At 42.7% G+C, this 23975-nt stretch overlaps 1 protein-coding gene across 2 annotated transcripts in view; it reads left to right on the top strand.

The window, feature by feature from the left end:
* Positions 1-23975, top strand: part of CACNA1E (calcium voltage-gated channel subunit alpha1 E) — a 382345-nt gene that overhangs the window by 46014 nt on the left and 312356 nt on the right. The gene's annotated exons all lie outside the window — the stretch shown is intronic.

Raw genomic sequence — 23975 nt, 5'->3', positions numbered from 1 at the left:
TGGGAAGGGAGGTTTTCCAGGGAATGCTGGGGGAAAGAACATGCAAGGAAGATGGGGGTAGGGATGAAAAAGGAATCTCAAAGTTGGGAGTGGGTAGGGATGACACCCCACGTAGGTTCTGGACGTGGTGTGAGTCCATCTGTGTCTGTGAGCTGGCTCCCCACAAGGGGCCAGATGCCCTCCCCCACTCACTCCTCTTGCTGCCTTTTCCTGCCTTTTCAGCCATTTACCAGAAAGCCTGTTTCTGTTCTTTAAACTGCTCTTTTAAGCTATGTGTCATCATTCTCTCTTGCCTCAATTTGTCCTCTTGTTGCCATGGTAGCTGACTAGGGGTCTCCAGCTAACAGGGGGTATCCTACTGGCAAAGCATGGAAGCAGAAGACACAGGTGATCTGGGGCTGGTGCTTCTGGAACTCTGTGTGCTATGAGACTCCTCCTTGTCTCTCTGCCCTCGCCTCCAGCTCCCTAAAGTTCCGACAATCTGTGACTACCAAAAGGCAAAAGCAGGGGAAGGAACAATAGTAACATTTGTTGTTGTTCTGTCCATTTCAGAAATAGCCAGAACTGACTTGTCCCATCCATGGCTCAGAGGAGAAAAGGAGACAGCAGAGAGCGAGCGAGCCAGGATTTAGCCTATGAAAAGCCATTTCTAAGAAACATGCATAATCTGATGTGCAGTGGGCCCTTGACATCTGAGCTAAACAGCCCACCTGGGACTTTCCAACCTGTGAATATAGACATTTTCTTATGGATTCTTGACTTCACTTCTGAGGGTCTTGTGACTTCTGGGCCTTGCATCACCACATGTTAGTCTTTTTAGCTTTCATCCAGACTTTCTATCAACGTCATGGCTGGTTTTCACAAGTTGAGATACATCTTAAATAATTTATTTACACAGCCAGCCAGCCATTTATCCATCTATACCCATCCATCCATCCATTTTTCCATCCATCCATTTATCCAACAAATATTCAAGAAATAATTGAGTACCCACTACAACTTTGTACTGATTCAACTATGGGGATACATCAGTGAACAATCCTGACAGTCTCTGCTCTCATGTAGTTTACGTTCTTTTGGGACAGATCAACAATGAATAAACAAGAAAATGCCAGATAATAAAAAGTGGAAGATTAACACTTTTTAAGGGTGAGGTCATAGAGGGTGTCTGGGTGGGTGATTTAGGAAGGCCTCTGACAAGGTAGCATATTAACTTGAGATCAGGGCCCTGGGAATTAGCCACAAGCTGAAGATGTGGGAAGAACATTCCAGTGCTGGAAATAACTAGCTTAGATGCCTGAAGGCAGAAGCGAGCTTATGTGTTTGAGAAATAGCAACATCAGTATGAGTGGAATAAGTGAGTTAGAGGGAGGTAGAAGATTTGGTCAGATCAGAAAGTCATTGGATCATACATGGGCTATTTCAGAGCCTCTTGGCCTCATCTGTCACTGAGACTTCTGGCCATTTGTTTGAGCCCAGCCACCACTGCAGTGACTCACCGGTTCCATGCATGTAAATCCTGACAGCTCCTCACTTCACGCTTTGCATCTCCCACCTTTTACCCTGGAGCTTCTCTGTTGACACTGGCCCATGAGATATTCAGGACTCTTGGGGCAACTGCAGGTTGGAGAAGGAAATTAACTCCCTGAGTGATGAACTTTGACCAATACACCTATACAGCAGATAAATTTCTTCGGTTTCCTCTGATGGACTATCCAAAGATGCAGTTACTTGGGTTTTTAGGGTGGCTGGCGTGGTCATGCATACTTGTATTGGCTCTCCCTTTTCCCCTGCTGTACTTCCCTTTCCCCTCACTCCTGCTTTCCCGTGATTGCACGCCACAATAAAGGAATCTAAATCTCTGCCTCAGGCTCTGCTTCCTGGGAAGTTGAGCTAAGACAAATAGGTAGGCATTAGGAGAGGTAGGTTTTGTAGGACATGGTAGGGCATTTGCATTTCCTTCTGAGAATTAGGGGAGATGGTTAGAGAGTATTAAACAGGGGATGGTTGATCTGACTTTTTAAAAAGATGACTTTGGGAGAATAGTTTGAAGGGAGGCAGGAGTGGAAGCAGGCTGAGTGGTGGGGAGGCTATTACCATGGGTCAGGTGAGAGAGATGAATGACAGCCCAAATGAGTAGGAGCAGGTCATGAGCATGTGCGTCTGACCACGGCAATCATAAATCAAGGCGGCACTGACACGGATGCTGGGTAGTGGGCCCGGTTGTTCTCAGTAATGGGCTCACCTCTGCACAGCTGCTTTTATGCTTGGAATTCAAATACCTAGTTCAGCAAGATGACAAATTACAACCTGCCCTGGACCTTCATCTATGTTGCAATAGAGAAGCTTCCCCTTGGACACTGCCAGGGTGAACTGAAGACCTTTACAATAACCTCAGATCAGCATTATCCAAACTGTTGCTTCCTCAGGGGAAAGGAGTTTGGGTTTTCCACTCTCAGCTGAATCAGAGTAGCCTTCTACAGTTATCTCCTTAATTAATTTACAGTTACCGGTAGTATTTCTTTTGCAGAAAAAGCTGCGTGGCTAAAAATTTAAGGAAATACTGCTTCCATTAATGAAAAGTAATTTAGCTTAATCCAGACTAAATCTCAGATTCGGATAATTCTGAGTTTCAATTTCAGACTGAGAAGTTCCTAGTTAGGGATCCCTGGGTGGCGCAGCGGTTTGGCGCCTGCCTTTGGCCCAGGGCGCGATCCTGGAGACCCGGGATCGAATCCCACATCGGGCTCCCGGTGCATGGAGCCTGCTTCTCCCTCTGCCTCTCTCTCTTTCTCTCTCTGTGACTATCATAAATAAATAAAAATTTAAAAAAATTAAAAAAAAGAAGTTCCTAGTTATATGGCCTTGGTCTAAGTTTCTTATCTACAGTGTGAAGATTAATAATACCAACTTCTTGGAGCTGTGAGAATTAAATGATTTAGATGTATAAAGCGCTTGATACATGCTCTTTCTATCCCCTGACTATGCCCTACATCCATTACAAATAAACCCCATGGAAGGTTAAATTCAGTGGGGTTGAATTGAGGTTGGTACAGTCTTTGTCCTCATTTGGCAGACCCCTTTCCAGGGTTGACCCTGGAGATTCTGGAGTTTGTGCCATTAAAAGAGGGGTGGTGGTGGTGGTAATAGATCCTTACCAAGTGTTCTTCTGGAGACATTTAGGAGGCTGAAATCTAGCCCCTTCTTTCAAGAGGCTCAACGCAACATCTATCTATGAATTACTTTGATGGTGCCCCTGTGAGATAGTTTGAGACAATGTTGTTCAATCCATTTTATGGATGGAAGATTCTAATACTTCAGGCAGTTGTTCCCTTGCAATCAAATGCTAAGGCATTTTCCCCTCGATGCTATCTTCTTCACTTGCTCTACTAAAAATAATGCCAGTTCTTTTTTTTTTTTGTAAATTTATTTTTTATTGGTGTTCAATTTGCCAACATATAGAATAACACCCAGTGCTCATCCCATCAAGTGCCCCCCTCAGTGCCCATCACCCAGTCGCCCCCACCCCCGTCCACCTCCCCTTCCCCCACTCCTAATTTGAATAACGCTAGTTCTTACAGAATAAATGATCAGTTGTTAACAGTCACTGATGTGAACAACTCTTATGAACCTTGGACCCATCTTAGATAGAAAAGTGTGTTTTTTTAATTATAAAAGCATTTTATGTTTATTTTATTAAATATGAAAACGCACACAGAAGAAAATCTAAGTTATCTATACTCCCATCATATAAAATTAATCACTAACATTGGATAACTATTTATAGGATTTCTCATCCCCTCGCATGCATGCATGTGTACAATTACATCTACATACCTACATATAGTTTTATTATATTAAATGGGGATTATGGTCTGCACATGTTGCTTTTGTAACCTGCTTTACAAATTAATAGTATACTGTGAATAGTGTCCTGTCATTAAATAAAGATTATATTACCATATGATTTATTTTAGCATATGATTTTTAAAAATTGCAAAATACTCCATTATATGACTATATATATAATATGTCAACCAATACCTTATTATTGTTTATTTGGATTGTAGCTTTTAATATTCAAATTAATAATCCAGTGGGCAATTTTATAAATGCATCTTTGTGCAAATTCAGTGATCTCATAAAGACAAATTTTTAGAATTAGAATTATTGGGGTGAAGGTTATGCATATATGTATGACTCTTTAGAACCATTGCCCAGTCTCCCTCAGGAGAGTTTGTCCTAATTATATCCCTTGCCAGTGATGGATGAGATTGCCCCCATCTTTGCCAACTCTGTGTGGTTTAATTAGTAATAATATCTCCTGAATCTCTCTTAAATATTTATTTGAATTATGATACATTTCAAACATTTAGTATAAAAAACAAGAAACACCCATACAGCACCATTAAGATTAAATAAATCATAATATTTGCCATATTTGCTTCATTTAGTCCCATTTTTAAAGGGAGAAAATATTTTTTAATTTATTTTTTATTGGTGTTCAATTTGCCAACATATAGAATAACACCCAGTGCTCATCCCATCAAGTGCCCCCCTCAGTGCCCGACATCCAGTCATCCCCACCCCCCGCCTACATCCCTTTCTACCACCCCCTTGTTCGTTTCCCAGAGTTAGGAGTCTCTCATGTTCTGTCTCCCTTTCTGATATTTCCCACTCATTTTTTCTTAAAGGAATAAAATATTACAGATGCATTTATGCACCCTCATCCCTTATCCTTCTTTCCAGAAGTCACTACTCCTCTGAAATTAAAATTTCATTATCATCTGCATTTTGGTAATTTTACTACATGTATATGCATTAATAAAGTATGTATGTGATTTTTTCGTTTTAAAATTTTATGTAAATAATACATGAAATGTGTCCTTTTGCAGCAAAGTGAACATTAATTTTTAAGATTAACCAGTCTTATTGCATGCACGCTTACTTCATTATTTCACTTTCTGCATAGGCCTACATTGTATGAATACATTGCAGGTTGTTCATTTACTCCCCTTCCGAAGGGAGCCAGGCGACTCCAATTCTTCTGCCTGTTGTAAGTAATGTTAAAATGATCATCCTTGCCCATGTCTCCGTGGGCAAGGAAGTGAGATTTTCTCTGGGATAGATGCCTAAAAAGTGGAATTGTTGAGTTTTGGAATGCATATTTCCAACTTTTTTAGGTATCACTGCATTGCTTTCCCAAGTGACTGCCATCTATACTCCTGCCATATGCAGAGTCCTCATTTCTGTATGTCTTCCACAACACTTCAGATGATCAAAATTATTAAAGTTTGACAATCTGATAAGTGTGAAATGAAATACAATTATTGCATTTTCCCTGATTACAAATGAAATTGAATGTGTTACATATGTTAATAAACATATTATAAACAATATGTTTATTGGCCATTTGGATTTCTTCTTATGTGAGTTGTAGTTTCCTATCTTTTTCCTGTATTTCTACTAGGTAGTTTGTGTTTTTTTGTTTGATTTATTAGGGTTCTTATAAGCATTCTAGATATGATTTATGGGTTATAAATATCTTCTCCCTCAAGTGGCTTGTCTCTTTCACTTTATTTATGGTGCTTTTTGTCATACAGAGTTATTAATTTTAGTGTGGTAAAATTTATCTGCTTTTTTATGATTTTAGCTGATTTTGTCTTGTTTAAAAAAATTTCCACATACTGAGATAAAGAAGATGTTATTTTTATTAAACTTCTTTTTTTTTCCATTTTGCTTATCATATTTGTCTCTTTCATTCTACCCATAATTAATTTTTGTATATAGTATGAGGTAGGCCCTAATTTATTCTTTTATCCTCCCTATGATTAGTCTTTTGTCCCAACACCCTTTTGTGACTAGTCAATAGCTTTCTACTGTTTCTGGGCACTTTATTTTATTCCACTGGTCTAATTGTATATTCCCTTTAAGCCATGTTTCGCTAATTTAGTTTTTATAGCTGTATAGTTTTGATGCATTAGAATAAATTCTCTCCACACCTCTGCCAAATTATCTTGGATATTGGCCCTTTATTCATTCGTATAACTTTTAGGATCAGTTTGTCACATTGCATTTTAAAAATGGGATTTTGATTATAACTGAACTTATGGATTTATTTGGATTATTTATCTTTAAAGCTCTTTTATTTTTCCATCCCCCAACATGACATATTTCTTCCTATGCTTAGATCTTCCTTAAAATCCCTCAAGAGAGTTTAAATTTTTTCCCTACATGTTTTATTGCATATCTTTTATTAAATTTTGTTTTCACACACAAATAGTTTTGAATCTATTGCATGGTATCTTTTTATTATTGTATTTTCTGATTCTTTGCTGTAGTTGTATGAGAACCTGTATGTTTGTATATTGATTTCATATCCAGTATCCTTGTAGAACTCTTTTATTACCTAGATTTTTTTTTTTGTATTGACTCCCTTACATTTGGTATGTAGACAGCATTAACAGTGAATTAATGACAGCTTTGTTTTTTTTCTGTATAGTCTATACGCCTTTTTTTTCTTTTTTACTTTGTTGATTACATTGACTAGTACTTCACTTGCAGTTGAATAGAAACAGTTTTAGTAAGTATCCTAGTCACATACCTTCCTTTACTTGCTTATCTGCAAGTCTGTCCTCTTCCTGAGTGGTACCTTACCTCTGATCACCCTTTCCATCTTACCGGCCTGTTGTCTAGTGCTATAGCTCCATCTTGTGTGTGTGTATTCAAAGTTAAACAATCTATCTATCTACGTATCTAATCATCTATCTAATCATTTATCTTTATTGTAGATTTGTCCTCATATTTACCAGTATCTTTTGCTCATCATGCCATTTTCTTGCAAGCCATTCTTTTCATCCATCTAAATTTCCTGCTTGATGAATACTATAGGGTACTTATTTCACCTAAGGCTGAGTAGTAAACTTTTCTTTATTTTTCTGAGGAGACTTTATTTTAACCTTAGGTTTGAGAAGTAATTTAGGTGAGTATTTTTAATCCTGGAAGATATTATTCCATTATCTTCTGGTCTCTATTGTTATAGCTGGTAATCAAATCATCGATTTGATTCCTTATAGGTAATCTTTTTTCTCAGAATGCTTTTAGGAATTTCTCTTCATACATTTAGATTTTTTGATATTTCACTGGGACGCATATAGGTTGCATTTTTTTTTCTTCATCCTGCTTAGAACTCATTAAAGGATTTATATCTTTCGTTAACCCTGGGAAATTTATCCTTTAGCTCTTAAAATATTCTCTCTCTACTTTCTTTCCTTTCTGTTTCTAGAATTCCATGAGATATACTTTGGATTTTTCAGTCCGTTCTCCCTGTTTCTTAACTTTGTATTTTCCATCTCTTTATCTCTCTGGCTTATACTGGGGACATTCCTCATATGTGTCTACCTGTTCACTAGTTGTAGCTAACATAAGAGTTGTGTCTAACATAAGAGTTAACTTACCTGTTGCCTCTAATTTCAATGAATACATTTTTTGTTACAAGAAATTGTATTTGCTACTTAATATTTTTCATTGTATCCTATTTCCTTAATGTACATTTTCTATTATTTCAAGCTTAGTGCTCTAATTCTCTTGTTTATTTTATCAACTAACTTTTCTTTACAGTGAATTGTTCCCTCACATGATGAAAAAGTTTTGATTGCAAACTCATGTCTAGTGATGCTTATTTTTCCTATGGGAAAATATAGTCAGTGTTGTGAGAGTAGCCTCATAGAATGTTTCTGTTTGTTCTCTTACTTCACCCTGGGAAGTTATAGGGACTAGTTTTCACATTATTTTTGGGCTTGAGGGTTTCTAAACCCTCCTGAACACATAATGTGAATTCAGCTTGTAAATCCATAGAACATGCAATCTTGGGTTTTGATTTCTCAGGGTTTTGCTTTTCATTCACTCAGATATAAGTTTCCTCATTATCTTCTTTTGCTGCAGAGTTCATTTTTCTGCAGTTCATTGTTTAACTCAGAGTATAGTCTTTCAAGTGTTCCAGCTTAATGCAGAGTTTTAATTTTCACTTCTGTTCACAAACACTCCTAAGATTTTATCTCTTGCTTTTGAATGGGCATTAAAATCCATCCATTAATTCCTCTAGCTTGCCAGAACTAATCGTTGTCTATGGGATAGCTGCAGTGTTAGTCCACATACTTACTTTTATGTTTTTTTAAAAATTTCTTCCTGGGAGTTTCATATTTTGCAAGTCTATCTATCTAGCAATGTATATTTTAAAATCTATTTGAAAATGCAGTCCTTGAGGAGGGCACTTGATGAAATGAGCACTGAATGTTATACTATATGCTGGCAAATCAAACTTCAATAAAAACAAATGGAAAAAAAGAAAAAAAAAGAAAATGCAGTCCTATAATTTATCTAGTTTTCTAGAAATTTGTAGCAGGAGGTTTCTCTTATTCTGCGCTAGTATTAGATCCTTGAATGTCTTTTTCAAAGAGAATACTCTAAAATAGGAAAAGCTAAGATATTTCCTGGGGGATGCACAGAATCCTCTAGGACTCGTAAGTATGATGTTCCTAATGGAGAGGTTAGTCAGAATGCTGGACTGAGCATGAGGGAAGGTTTGAGGAAGGAGGTTGTGGAAAAAGAGCAGTGCATTAATGGACAGTAATTTTATGCCACCTTAGATGGTGCACAAGTACTTAGCTAAGCAATTCACTTAGAAAAGTGATGATTGATTAGTCCTTCCAACAGCTCCTAAAAATAGCTTGCCTGAAATGATTGGATCTTTTTAGGAAATTCAAGATCAGAATATGGAAACAGAAGATGGTCCTCAAGTTCTAGTGAAGACAAATTCTAGAAGCAAAGTGGGGACCACAGAGGATTTTGGTAAAAGAAGGTTTTTACAATATAGAAGGAGAAGTAAATTAAAGGAGAAGCAGGGGATAAAGGGTGTAAAGAATTGAGTTGAAAACATGAGTGTAGGAGTTTTACCTGAAGACAAAGCTGATTTGAGGGGGAGAACCTATTCTCAGTGAGGCCTTGTGACCACATTTTTTAGTATCCAAAGAATCAGGAAAAAAGCTGCTTGTCTGAGGTCCCGTTGCTGGGCCTTAAGCAGATGATGTTGGGTTGTGATCACTCTTGTATTTTTGGCCTGAGTTTTTCCTTCAGCCTCTGCTAAGAATATGTCTCTTTTATACTGAGCTGTGGAACCCCATGTAGGGCTATGAGGCCTTAGAAAACCAGGGGTGCCATTCCAAGTCCACTCTAGCTCCCAAAGGCTGTGTCTTACCAGATAGAAGGCATAGAAGAGAAGGTAGTGATGAGCCCTGGGTGTTACGTTATATGTTGGCAAATTGAATTTAAATTAAAAAAAAAGAGAGAGAAGGGAAGGTAGTGCATGGTCTGGCCAGAGCAGTCCCCTGGGAGTTCCTACATTCTTCGTGAGATTACTGATGAATTGTATGATCTTGAGCAACTCAGTTAGTTATTCTGCACCAGTGGTCTCGACCAGGGGCATTTTTTGTTCCCTTAAAGGACATTTGGCAATATGGAAACAATTTTGATTGTCACAAGTAGGGGGTGCATCTGGCATCTAGTGGTAAGAGGCCAGGAATGCTGCTAGACATCCTTCAGTGCATAGGACAGCCCACCATTGGAAAGAATTATTTGATTCAGAAACTTCAATAGTCCAGAGATTGAGAAACCCTGATCCACGTGTCTTTTCTTATCTATAAAATGCAGGGGTTAGAAGAGGAGGTTGATATGTGTGTAGCTGGATTAGGTAGGCTCAATATCCAAATTACCTGTCTATCTAACACAGAACACTTCTGCTCACATCACATCCACAGAAACATGAATCAAATGAAATGAGTTAAAAACAATCCCACCCGTTTCTACCAAAGAACAAAATCTTGTACTCCAAATGCTGTGAGCTTTGCAAGTTCACAGTGACCACTACATTTGCCTCCATGCCCTGGGTCATTCATCTTATCATGTTATGTTTGCAAATTGCACTTATACTTGTGAGGAAAGGGTTGAGAACCATCTTCTTTAAGCTGAACTGGTTGTCTTTAGAACAGGTTTATCACTTCTAGCTTTTCCCCGCATAAATTTCCCAATCCGGTGCATCCATATCCTGTTTGTATCTATTCGGCTTTGCATATAGTTACCATTCATTCATTCATTCATTCTGTAAACATGTATTCAGTACCCATAGTGCACAGACCTTGGTTGCTGTGGAGAGCATAAGGATATATATATATAAGTCAAGCTCCTCACACTGAGGTGGAGGAGAAGAGATCCATACCCCAAAGTAGCTGAGGTAGTGGGGGCATAAAGCACCAGAGGTTCTTTTTTTTTTTTTTTTTTTTTTTTTTTAATTTTTATTTATTTATGATAGTCACAGAGAGAGAGAGAGGCAGAGACACAGGCAGAGGGAGAAGCAGGCTCCATGCACCGGGAGCCCGATGTGGGATTCGATCCTGGGTCTCCAGGATCGCGCCCTGGGCTAAAGGCAGGCGCCAAACCGCTGCGCCACTCAGGGATCCCACCAGAGGTTCTTTAAGAGAGAGTTCATGTTTGTTGTATGATCACAAAATGCTTTATAAAAGAGATACTGTATGAACTGGGCTTTTAATTCTATCTAAGTGTTTTTTCTTTACTTCCCTCTTTTTTTTTTTTTTTTTTGGAGAGAGAGAGAGAGAGCACATGAGCTGAGTGAGGGGGAGGGGCAAAGAGGGAGAGGGAGAGAGAATAATCTTAAGCAAGCTGGACACCCATTGTGGAGCCTGTAGTGGGGCTCAATCTCTCAACCCTAAGATCATGACCCGAGCCAAAATCAAGAGTTGGAGGCTTAACTGACTGAGCCACCCAGGCAACCGAAGTCTAAGTTTATGACAGGTGGATATGGGAGGGGGAAGGGAGGGAGACAGAAGGAGAAATGAAATGCAGAAGGATTACTTCAAGGTACATTCGCAGAATGGTGAGCAGTCCTGCAGTGTTCGTTGAAGCAGGCAGTGTGTACTGCAAAGTGCTGAGATATCACTGGGAACATAGGGTGGAACATTTTGTTCACTCCTGGTCCTTAAAATAAGGACTTAGATTGGATGACATTTAAGTCTGCTTTTAACCCTAAGATTAGATGATTATAAGATCTCCTGATTATTATAGTGATCTTTGATAGGCATTAGGAAAGTCTTTATTCAATAAATACATTTATTTAATGACCTTTCACCAGGCAATACAACAATGAACACGCTCCCAAATTTTATTACACTGAAGGGTTAGACCACGTTCAGAGTTGGGCTATGCAACCAACTGTTGAACTAGGTAGGACCTGGAAAAGAAAGAAGGCTCAGGACACCCTTCTCTTCTGAGGAGGAGGAGGCATAAAGTCCTGAACTTGCAAATGGAAAAGAAAGGAAGATTATGAAAGTGGAATAAAGAAAATAAAATTGACAGGGCGTGAGGGATGGTGGCTGTGGGAAGAGGGCAGGAGGAAGAATCAAAGATGCATCCAAAGTTTTGTTCCTGAGTAATAGGGAGTCTGTGATGCTGCAAAGAGAATGAGAGACCCGTGAAGGTGCTAGTTTGGAGGGAAGGAACATGTGTTTTTAATTGATTCAGGTTGTCCAGGTGGGGGAGCGCATTTGAGCAGTGGTGAATGTGGTACCTGGCTTTAAAAAGAATAGGCCAAAAGAGAAAGACTTGGGCACCTCTCAGATATTAGCTTTAGCTGCAGCCATCCAGATGGACAAGATCACCCAGAGAGAGTTTGTGTACTTAGAGAAAAGGTAGAAACAGGTTCTGAGGATTGCCTACATTTAGGAGGTGGAAGAAGAAAAGGTGAAGAAGAAGATGAAGGGGCAGTTAGGGAGGTGGGGATAGAAAATAGATTGGAAATGCTCCTGAGGGGGAAGCAGGGAGGAAGAGAAGCCAAGTCCTGCTGAGTCCGGATGCCGCAGAATGTGTACACACCCTAATAGCCTCCAGGGAAACAGACTCTGGTTTTAAAAATCCCTTGGATGCATTTAGCTGTAAAAGTGTTGAGCCACCTGATCATTTTATCACTTCTTGATGCCTCAGCCAGAGGGTGAGGAGGGAGAGGGAGAGGAGGAGGCTCTCCAGTGACTCATCCTTCATGTGTGTTAGGAGTTTTGGTTAAAAGGTTTGCTGCAAGACAAAGCTGCTTGACTTCTTTTATAATAGATTCCTGGAGCACTGTGGCAACCATAGGACTTTAGAAGCTATAGCTTTTGCCCCTACGAAGTATGCCACCAGGGGGAAGACATTGGAGGACTGTCCAGGATTGAGTTTATCTGTGCCATCCTGGATGGTCAAGCAGCTGCACTGGGGTTTGTAGCTCATGCAAAGCCTGTGATTTCCAGGTAAAGGGATTTTTCATCTTTTCATGTGCGGCTGTGGAAGGGACTCTCTGGCCAGGGCTTGATCCTTACTGACTCCGGAATGACTCTCTGCTCTTCCACCATGAGCCCATGCAGACATTCCTGTCTAGTCTCAGGGTCCAGGCCATACTTTGTCCTTCAGCTTGTCTCTTGTGAGGAGGTGTAGTTGTAGGATGCGACCTCTGGCCTTAGGGAGAACCAGGTTCCAGGTCTAGCTGTGCCACTTACTCGCTGTGTGATCTTGGTTTAGGGATTTCGTTTCTCTGATCCCAGTTGCCTCAGCTGAAAAGTGACTGAAGCTAAACATACCTACCTTATAGGATTCTTGTGCAGATCAAATGAGGTAACATGTACACAGGGCTTTGTACAAGTGTAACACAAGTGCGCTCCACAAGCATTAGTTGTTGTTCCTGTTTGGAAACTCTTTTATTTTTCTGTTGAATTATTTTCAGAATTCTTTTCCCTTTCTCCCCGTGTTTCCCACCTTTTTTATAAAAGTATTTAATTTGAGGAAAATTGATGCCTAACACCCATTAGCCAGCTCCTGTCTGGAGACCTATGAAGGGTCTTGAGTGCTTTGATTGTTCTGGTCTAATTTCCTTTTGCAAACAGGGAGCTGTCTTTTGACATCACCTATAATGCCTGGTGTCTGCCCCTGTAAATATAACAATGATACCACCCATGGTGGTATGACAATCTAAGTTTACAAAGCATTTTCACACACACAGTCTTCACAATCTCAGCATCGTTAGGGAAGCTGGGTCTTTCACCCCAGCAAGCTGGTGGCTGTCACTGGGTTTGAGGTGCACGTGTGTATGAGGGCACGCATGCGCATGAGCGCACGCTTGAAGGATTGCTTCTTTTCTTTTAACACAAAGAGCTAAAGTTTCAAAGCAGGTGGGGTGTGGGTTAAACACTGTTCTAAATGGCAGGCCTGCTGTTCGTGGGGAGGGAAAGTGGCCTGAAAGTTTAAAAATAACCCGAACATTATAGACTCCTGTGAATTCTACAGCCCGGAGCACTGTGAGTCTGTGGGTGTCTTACCTGCTGGAGTGCAGGCAGGAAAACAAGTTGAGAGGCAGGAGGATTTAAATCTGCTGAATCCTTTAGTGGCACGCGTTGGCAGCAGCAGTTTTCATAGAAAAAATGAAAACCATACCTAATAATCAGGATCGATATTCCTGAATGGTAGGAAGAGTGCCACCCTTGGGTTTGCTGAACACAGAACACTGGCTAATATTTGGGCCCGCAGCAGAGCAAACCCTCCTTTTCTGCTGCTGAACACCATCTCTCCTCTTTTTCTTCCCTCCCTTACTGACCCCTCCAGAGTTTGGCTGATAGCTTTCCCAGATTGCTGCCTGAGACTGACCCACCAGGGAGCTTAGGCCCTGGGGCATTTTGGGTAGATTTGGCCATTCATTGAAAAACAAGCAAATGGTGTGTAAAACCATGTTCATCATGAGTAAATTGTGTACAATAATATACCCTTTGGATTTTAAGCAGTTTTGAAAAGCTTAAACAGTTTTTGAAGTGAGATTCGGTTCTCCTTGGCATGGCCCATGCTGCTCTGGGACATTGCAATGTGGGACTGCAGGTCGGACTAATAACACCAGCACATATTGGAACATGGTGCACTTGGGAATCTGTTGTCCCAGTTGGTCTATCAATAGGCTCCTGAGATTCAGAGGGCAGGCATTACTGCTGGGATTTTTGCACATGCAGTCATAAACCCAACCAGGACTGTGGGGCAAGTCTTGTCTCACGTGCTCTCCTGACTCACACTGATCCTGAGACCCACCTGCCCCCGGCACCTGCTGTGTAATGTCTGGACATTTTCTTACATCTTGGAACTGTAGCATGAAATAAAGTAACTAGCCCAAGTCTCTATTAATTGTATCAATGAGAAGCCCTGCACTGTGGTGGTTAAGATAATGGATTTTGGAGTCGAATAGACCTATGGTTGACTTTTTGCTATGTCATTTACCACCTATCCGACCTTGAGGCAAATTATTTAGTTTCTTTCAATTTTGCTTTTCTTATCTGCGGAATGTTGATTATAATAGTACTTACCACACGGGATTATTCTCAGAAATAAGGAAAGTAAAGGGCTTAGTGCAGTGCCTTATTATTAAATAATAAGTATTTAATACCCAATTATAATTAATATTATTAATGAAGTTGAAGTTGCCTATACTTTTCTATGTAATTATTATTTGTTTGATGCATGTCCATTTTTCCTCTTTTTTTTTTTTTTTAATAGTCCTGGAATTTACAATGTCAAGCCATGACCTACTGGAAAATAGGGACGATTTTAACAAAAGAAAAATAGTATAATAGGAAGCTTTGGGTTATTATATTAATAATGCTTGACTGCTTCACATCTGGCAGAAGTTTTTTGCAGACTGTGACGGAGTGATGGAGGATTATGTAAAAAAAATCAAGAATAAGTATCTAAGGGAAAGAGCTATATTATGAGTGCATCTATGTGTGCATATGTCCAAGGAGTTGGCTTGTTAAAGGTCTTAGGAGTATTTTGGAAATCTTATATTTTGATTGAGAATTACATTTCCACCTCTCCCATTTTTAAATGGCACATTAGGAATATTTAGAAATCTTCAAAAGATTCTGTAGTTCTTCCCATTTAAATATAATGTATTAGGCCTGTCTGAAAGCTCCCAACAGCATGGGAAGATTACTTTATATGTTTATACAGTTGGCTGGCAGAACTTGAGATCAGATCAGAGTTGAGTGTGTGTCTTAGCACATAGGCAAAAGTGTGTGTGTGTGTCTCTTTCACTGTAATTCTTTATAAGGGAAATAAGCCTGATGATGACATTTGTCTTTTCATAGAGAGAAGAGATAGAACCAGTTTAAGACTATAGTTCATTTTTTTTGAAGCAGAAGTTTATTCTTCTATGTTTTATATTCAATGGAAAGAGATCTGATAATATTCTTTGTGTGGGGGTCTGAATGTCTTTTTTTTAATAGGTGATTCCCCAAATCTTATTTCAACCATATTTTTAAAAAGCAGAAGATATTCCTCATAAGGGAATGAACCCTATATTTTGATGATTGATAAAATGAGGGTGAGGTTGTTATTGTGCTGGTAAAGATCCTCAGAGTCAGCTGATCTCCTACAGGAGAGGAAGGCATCATTTCTTGGTATCAAGGGGAAGATGAACATTTAACCCAGAGAAAAACAGCTGGAAACAGGTGAAAACAGAGCAGAGACTCAGAGTTAGGGCCAGAATATGTTAGGGGAAGGGCAACCCCTCAGACAGGAAACCAGCTAACCAGTTAATGCTGAAACTCTTTTTCACCAAAAAGAGTTGCAGGAGACTCAATGATTCATTCATTGATGATATATTTAGTAAAGGCCTGCTATGAGTATAACATGATGCAGGCATCTAGGTAACGCAGTGAAGGGGAAGATATGTCCTTTACACTTGAGAAGCTTACACCATAGTGAAGAAGACAAGGCATATATGATTGAAAAATTAAATAGGAATTTAGTGGTAAAGTTTTACCCATGACAACAATGACAGTAAGTAAACAAGGTACTATATGAATGAAACGAAGTTCTGTGAGTTTATAGGAGGTAGAGATCACAGATAGAATTGGAGAGGTTATGGAAGGCTTCATGAAGGAGGCAGAATTGAACCAAACCACACCTTGAAGGATACCTAGGAGTTGGAGAAGCAGAAAAGAGGAAGGATGTTATTGGGTCAGTCTGAATCAGGTGCTCTGAAGCAAGAGTTTTGACGCAGGAGTGGCCATGATATATAACTTTGTTGATACTATGGTACATGGGAGGATGGTGTTGGAATGGTAGGTTGAACGCAAATTGTCTTGAACTGTCAGGCTAAGGAATTTGGCCATTTTTCAGGCAACAAGGAACCACTGAAGTTAAGTGATTGACAGGGAGAATGATGTCACTTCAGTAGGAACTAGAATTTTTTGAAGGGGAGCATGTTTCGAAGAAATTACAATGAATTCACTTTTAAACACGTTGGGTTTGAGATGACGGACAGTCCATATGGACATACCAGTTTCCTTAATTGGGCATTTGGATCTGGAAAGGAGGTGGAAAAGGAAGGCTGAGACTAGGTGTGGAAGCAGAGGGGGTAGTTGGGAGTGTGGGTAAGGATTTGACCCTGAAAGGAAAGATGTCAGAGAAGATGCAGGTATTAAGAACAGCCCTATGGGGGTACTCTCACAATAAAGAGGGGAATAAAAGGAGCAAGAGAAGGAAAAAGACAGTGAGAACCTGGGAGGTGGGATGTTAAGAGAGGGAATCTCTGAGAAGGAGGGGAGGTCAGGGTACCAGATGCTGCAGAGCAGTCAAGGAAAAAAAGAGGGGGGTGCAGAAACAAGGGTCATCAGAGGCCAGTGGAGGACTTAGTGCAGTTTTAGGGGAGTGGAAGGGGCAGAACCAGCACATGGCCTGCCCAGGTGCACGTTTCAAAACTGGCCTTAAGTCCATATCATATGGGAATGCCTTATTCACTCTGATTATTTTATACCAGGTGGGTGTAACCAGCTGCTCAGTGTAGGAGAGAGTGGGAGAGAAAGGGTGTGGTGATGGACAGGTGGTGGCTTAATCTGCTGATGATTCCAACCCGAAGAGTCCTGTAAGAGGCAAGACTGGTGGGTGTGGTGGAATTGAGTTCCCTTCTCTGGGCCTTTAGGATTCCTCTAGGCTTTGTTTCAGCTGTGAGCTGCTTTTCCTGCTAGTGGGATGGGATACTGTCTTTAAGAGTGAAGTGTGGGAAAGGGATTAAGACCAGCAAGTTCAGGTTATAGCTCAGGCACCTTCTCATCTTGGGCACTTCCTCCTTTGCTCTAGCACCTGACATCATGCCTGACACAGGGAAGGTGTTCATTTTATGTTTGCTGAATGAATGAATCAGACTGAACCACCCAGGCTGAGCAAGCTTTACAATGCGTGGGCTGTATTTTGTTTTCTGAGTCAAGAGGCCAAGGGGGCGGATGGATGGGCGTGCTTCCGCCGGTTGTTCTCACCCTTAGATACCAATGCATCCCCCACTCACCCCAAGAGGTCAGAGCTGGTGCTCTGCAGAGTCGTCCTGCTGCACTTTGTCTTTTTAAAAAATTAATTAATTACTTATTTTTACATTTTTAAAATTTAAATTCAATTTGCCAACATGTACTAACACCCAGTGCTCATCCCATCAAGTGCCTTCCTCAGTGCCCGTCACCCAGTTACCCCATCCCTTCACCCACCTCCCCATCCACAACCATTTGTTTCCCAGAGTTAGGAGTCTCTCATGGTTTGTCACCCTCTCTAATTTTTCTCACTCAGTTCCCTCCGTTCCCTTATAATCCCTTTCACTATTTCTTATATTCCACATATAAGTGAAACCATATGATGATTGTCCTTCTCTGATTGACTTATTTCACTCAGCATAATACCCTCCAGTTCCATCCACGTGCACTTTGCCTTGACCAGGACGCAAGGCTGGGCCCAGAGGATGGGTGTTGAGGTTCACTAAAGGGGCAAGGATCCTTGGATGTCTGGGGCTAAACATTGAAGCTCCAAAAGGACTTTCCCAATAAGGGTTAATGTTTGTTAGGTTGAATATATTTCACTTTTGTCCAGGCTGAAAGTGACTTTATCTTAGGGTGGAGAAAAAGGACTCAAGTATAATACTAGCATTTTTATGATCCTAGATTCACTGAAACACAATAAACATACTGATTGGTTAATCAGTTCCATGCATCTGACGTTCCCTCCACAGCTCAGGCATTCTTGTTCCATGCTACCGTTCCACATTGCTTCTCCCCACCTCCAGTGATATCTCTTTCAAAGGATCTCCCCTATTCTTTCCTTTTCCTGCCTGCGTCCAGCCAGAGGTGTAGCTCGCTTCTCTGTTCTCACTCTCATCGTACACACTGCTATGGCGCACATTACATTCTGCCTTGTGTAGAGCCCTTCCCCTCTCTTCAAATGTAAGCTCTCAAAGGCGTTGACCATGTCTAATTTATCCTTGAGCCTCAGAATCTCGAGAAAAATGCCTGGCACATTAAAGGGGTTTAATAAGTATTCATGAAATGGGCTTATGTATGAATGAATAAGTAAACAAACACGTAGCTCTCCCAGGTACCAAGGTCTTTGGGCTCTTTGGAACTGTGGTCTCTAATGTTTTTCCTTCCTCTCTCTTTTCCCCTATTTATCTCTCTGATCAAGTCCCAAACACTTATATTTCTCTGTTCTTCTGTCCACCGCATACACACCAAAGTCATCCCCGGGCTGCACTTCTGCAGTCTGCTCTCAGAAACAGAAAGCTGCTAGATACGTGGTTTGCTCCGTGTTACTGTGGTCACAGCTACCACTGCTGAAATGTATTTAACAGATACATACATAGCACTTGTGTGCCAGGTACTGCTCTAAGAGCTTTACACAAATTAACTTAATCTTCATGAAAGCCCTGAGACAGGTGGTATGCTTTCTTAGAAATTTAACCCTTTGGGAGTATTTCTAGCTCAGGTTCATGCCTCGCCTCTCCAAGGTCCAAGATCATGCCTATAACTGGACTCTCAAGCAAGGAAAGAATTATTTTGACATACAGCGTATTAATAGTAGCTACAGATTGTAAAGAGTCCTGAACTTATTATCAGGAAATCCAGCTCTGCTGTTTCCTACCTCTATGCCCTTGGACAAATTCCTGACCCTTTGTGCCTCAGATAATAGAATATGCCTCACAGTCCTGCAGCAAAGATGCAGTGAGATAACATTATCACAGTTGGCACCCAGGGACTATTGAGTTGTCATAAATGAATGGTTTTTAAAACATTTTTTAAGCAAAATTTGCACATCTATAGTTAGCTGGTAGAGTGTTAGAGCTGTGGGGTTTCTCAGGCATGGGTTTGAGAAATGCTGCTTCTAGGGATGGACATTACATAAGGATGTAAAGTTATGTTTCACCCAAGTAAGGGCTGTAAGGTATTGTGGAAGCCACCAGATTCCTAAGATGTCTGCGTTGCCATAATGCTCCTCTGCTCTGCAATGAATTTGCACATGGTCGCCTGCCAACTTTTTTCTTAAGAACCCACTCCCAAATCCTCTCTGCATTATGTTCCTTAGAGTACTGCTTTGCATAAGAGTCTATTTCTTGGAAAAGCTCAACAGGGGGAAAATAGAACAAAAGGGGCTCTGATAGCTTAACCATAAACTATCTGAGTGTAACTGGCAGTGGGGGAGGAAGGAACGAGGAAGCCAGGCTGGTGGGCGGGGCACATGCTTTTTGGATGAGGCTAGATTTGCAGACTCTGCAGTGATGGGCTGAAATCTCACGGGAAGATGGCCCAAGGCCTGACAGATCTTGGAGGAGCTTTATGAATGAGGGGAATAGGATAAGTACTTCTCCACTCATGCTGCTCATGATTATCCATGTTAGTACAAACTCCCAAGGCCTTCCTGGTCTGGGAGAGTTCAGCCCACTGGTTTCATTCCTTTTCCAAAGGAGACTCGAGATACTCTCTACAAGTCGCCTTCCCTCCAGTTTGGATTTTGGATAGTACACTGGAGTTGAGGGGCTACAGGGTGAAAGCTTTGATATTAAACCATCTATATGGGATTGACCTAGGAAAGTTTTTCACTTGCTTTCTCAGATCTTTTTGGGATTCGAGTTTGCAGGTCACTGGTTTCAGAAAAATAGGCATGCAGAAAAACATTTGGTTGCACCACGTTAACCATGTGTGTATATGTGTGTGCACGCATGTGTACTTGCAGCATGTTGACCTCGTGTCCAGTGTGTGGGGCTGTACTTTCCAAGTACTGTGATATGGGATGGCTGCATTGTGGTAAAATTTGGGGCTTGGACCTCAACAAAGTCCCACAGAGGGGTAGAGGGCTGGGACAAGAGATCACCTCTTTAGGCATTTCTTTTTTTTTCTTTTTTTTTTTTTTTTTTTTTTATTTTATTTTTTTTAGGGATGATTTATTTATTTTATTTTTTATTTTTCTGCTTTTTTTTAATTAACTTTTATTGGTGTTTAATTTACCAACATACAGAAAAACACCCAGTGCTCATCCCGTCAAGTGTCCACCTCAGTGCCCGTCACCCATTCCCCTCCAACACCCGCCCTCCTCCCCTTCCACCACCCCTAGTTCGTTTCCCCGAGTTAGGAGTCTTTATGTTCTGTCTCCCTTCCTGATATTTCCCAACATTTCTTTTCCCTTCCTTTATATTCCCTTTCACTATTATTCATATTCCCCAAATGAATGAGAACATACACTGTTTGTCCTTCTCCGATTGACTTATTTTCTAAGTTCAGAGAGAGCTGTGCTAAGGGTGCTGGGCTGCCAGGTGCTAGGCTCACAGCGATGTGCTCGCAAATGACCAGTAGATGGTGCTCTAACAACAGGGAAATATGGCTACCGTCCCTCCGCGGGCTGGAAAGGGATTTTAGGAAACCGGTTTCCGGTCAGTTCCGACCAAATGCTGATTTTCTACATTTCCATATGTGGGTCTTTAAGAAGACATTGGAAGGAGGGACATGGGAAGGAAAATGGGCACCAAGTTCCCTTATAAAGAACATTATGGCAATGACCTGACCTCAGGTTTTTTTTTTTATGGATTCCCCTGGATCTTAAGGGCAGTACATGCGTTCCTAGGCTAGCATCTTCCCAGCAAGGCCCCAGGACAGGAGCATGTGGCTACTGATCCAATTCAATTTGAGGATGGGAAGCATAGAATTCCCATGGGCTTAGTGTGATTGAATAGTCTCTTCTCATGACAATGAACGCTTTGGAATTATACTATTACCATCCACAAGAGATTAGACTGGATGTTAGAAAGAGCCATAAAGTAGAAGTCCAAAGATGTGTTAAAGCCCAGGGAAAATTACTTAAGGTTTCTGAAACTCTGGTAATTTGTCCACCAAATCAGGGTCAAAATACGTGGGTTGCCAGGCTGATCTCCGAGATTTGTTGTGAGGCTTATGTAAGCTGAAAACTATTAAACACACATAGAATATGTTTAGCCATTGAAATTCTAGCTCTCTGGGAGCTAGGCGAATGGGGGCATTGGAGACGTTCATAGATCTCAAAGGTCTGAGGAGGTGTGACTGTGGGGTGGATGGTGGTGGTGGTGGTGGTGGTAGAGTATGAGAGTATGCCTCCCTCCCACCATTACTGCCCTTAGGTCAAGTCCATTCCTAAAGACTTTTAGGCCAGCATGTTTGCTTCTTTCCCCTCTACCCCCTCCCCCTGCAATGAAGTCCCCATTTATAACTTCCCTGCAGAGGTGTTCATAGTCCAGCATAGTCAACATTATTCCCAACCCATGCATTTGTGATCCTATCTTCTCAGAAGGCAGGGAGGCAAGCGCCAGCTTCACTGGGTCTTCACATTTCCAACTATAGTATTCTGTCTTGGGGAACCTAGGTCTCTAAAGAATCATAGCAGCCACAGGGAACCCAGGACATTGTTGAGAGAGGAAAAGGAATTAGTACTGCCTCTCTGCTGAGTGGGTGACATTGAAGACCCAGATCTGGAGGCTCCAGGTCTTCTAAGAACCTCTTCTAGGAGGTAAAGCTTAGAGAGCCCTGCTTCCTCTGAGCATGAACAGACACGCATACCACCCTGAAGCCTGCTAAGGCCAGGACCCAGAGAAAAGAGGTGAAGTTGTAGTGTGAGGATGAGGTCTAGTCAGTGAGGCTATAGAACCTTATTTATTTATTTATTTATTTATTTATTTATTTATTTATATTAAAGAAAATGACACATTTTTTTTGGGGGGGGGTCATCTATTTTGTCCATTATTATATCCTCAGTGCCAACAGTACCTGGTGCTCAAAAATATTTATCAGATGATTGATTTGAATGAATTTTGTGCTATGGATTCACGGCCCTGCCTGAAACCATGGGTTTGACCACTTCTGAAAGCCCTTTCTCATCTGCAGCTTACAGGGTTACTGAGACAGCCACTTGTGACCGTTGTGCATGACTAAACCGTCTGATGGTTTGTGGTTCACAGCACCACTTCCCCCTTTCACTTCTGACTAGGTCTCCAGAAAGAATGGTGCCCTCCAGTGAAGGCTGGTAGAGTGCAGAGTAAGGCAGTAATGTGAAATCAAAATACTCATTAGAGTGGACACACCTTGAATAGTAAATCTGGCCTGAAATGGGCTACCCTGAATCAAAAGGTCAGCACGCTGTCCCAAGGGCAGCACTGACACCATTCCTTTGGATTTCCAGTACCCTGGGACTATCCCCTCACACATATAGTCACTTGCGTTCTCATAGAGACCTATGTCAATGCGCCCATGGCCAGGCCCACACATAGGATGTGCATAGAGCTGGGTGTGTTTTGAGGCTGAGGTTGCAAAAAGGAGATCAAAGTGTGTTCCAGCCAGTGTAGACATGGAAGGAGACAACTGGTCCTGTGCTCAGTTCAAACCAGAGTCTACCTGTGGAGAAGGGCTTGGTTGCTAAACCTAGGGACTCTTTCTCAGGGTCTCGGAGCCCACCTTTCCCACTTATGCAGCTCAGATACTAATTGTTTTATTCTTCCTTTAATGAGGTGGGTTTGAGGAAGTCAGCGGAGCTGACCTGTGGGTGAAAGGTAGGGGTGGGTGGATCCCCCTGATTGTTGAGACTTTGATAAAGGTAGTGTTAGCCCCAAACTCGCCATCGATGGTCCAATAACTGGACCAGTCTTCCAGAAATGGATGCGCAGGGCTCCGCTGAAACGGAACCCAAGAGGCCTCCCCAGATCGCCTTTGCAGGGGGAGGCCAGAAGCTCCCAAGGGGAGCTGGCACCGACACCGGAGCGCGGAGCCCCCAGAGGTCCTGGCGTGCCTCCCAGGGCCCGCGGGTGGCCGAGTGGGGCGATGGGGAGAGGGTGCTGTCTTCCCCGCTGCTGCCCGGGCAGCGCTCCTTGGAGACCGGGAGGCGAGGAGGAGCAGCGCGGGGGCCCCGGGGCGCGGGGGGCGCGGGGCGCGGGGCGCCGAGGCTCCCACCGCCCTCCCGGGCGGGCACCGCGCGGGCCCAGCTCCCGCGGACGCCTCGGCGGGGACGGCAGGCGCGAGTGCGAGCGCGCGTGCGTGTGCGCCCCCGCCGGGCTGGGCTCGGCGCTGCTGCGGGGTCGGTGCCGCGCCGCCAGCTGCGCCCGCCTCCCTCCCCTCGCCGTCCCTTGGGGAGAGGCGGCTCCAGCTGGGCCGCTGCGGCGGGGCCCGCTACCCCCGGCTCCATAGACCAATAAGCCGGACCAGCCTCGCGGCCGGGGTCCTTCCGGCTCCATCCCCGCCTCCCGGCCCCGCCGGCCCCGCCCCCGCCCCTCCCGGCGCTCCGGCGCGCGCCCCGCTGCGCCTCTGCGCTCGGCCGGCTCCCCCCTCCGCGCCTCCCCTCTCCTCCCCCACGCCCCCTCCGCTCCCCGGAGTGCGGCCGTCCGGGGGGCAGGGGAAGCCGAGCCGTTCGGGAGGAAGTTCGGCCCTTGGACAACTCCCGGGCCAGGCCACCGCCGGGCTCGCTGCAACCTGTTCCTCCCTCGCCCCAGCGCCCGCCCGCCCGCTCCCGCTCCCGCTCCCGCTCCCGCTCCCGCTCCCGCTCCCGCTCCCGCCCTCGCCCGGCGCAGCCGC

Source organism: Vulpes lagopus, chromosome 1 (assembly GCF_018345385.1).
Source record: "Vulpes lagopus strain Blue_001 chromosome 1, ASM1834538v1, whole genome shotgun sequence".
Classification (NCBI taxonomy): domain Eukaryota; kingdom Metazoa; phylum Chordata; class Mammalia; order Carnivora; family Canidae; genus Vulpes; species Vulpes lagopus.
Note: the sequence above shows the minus strand (reverse complement) of the source record. Positions and strands in the feature narration are given on the sequence as shown.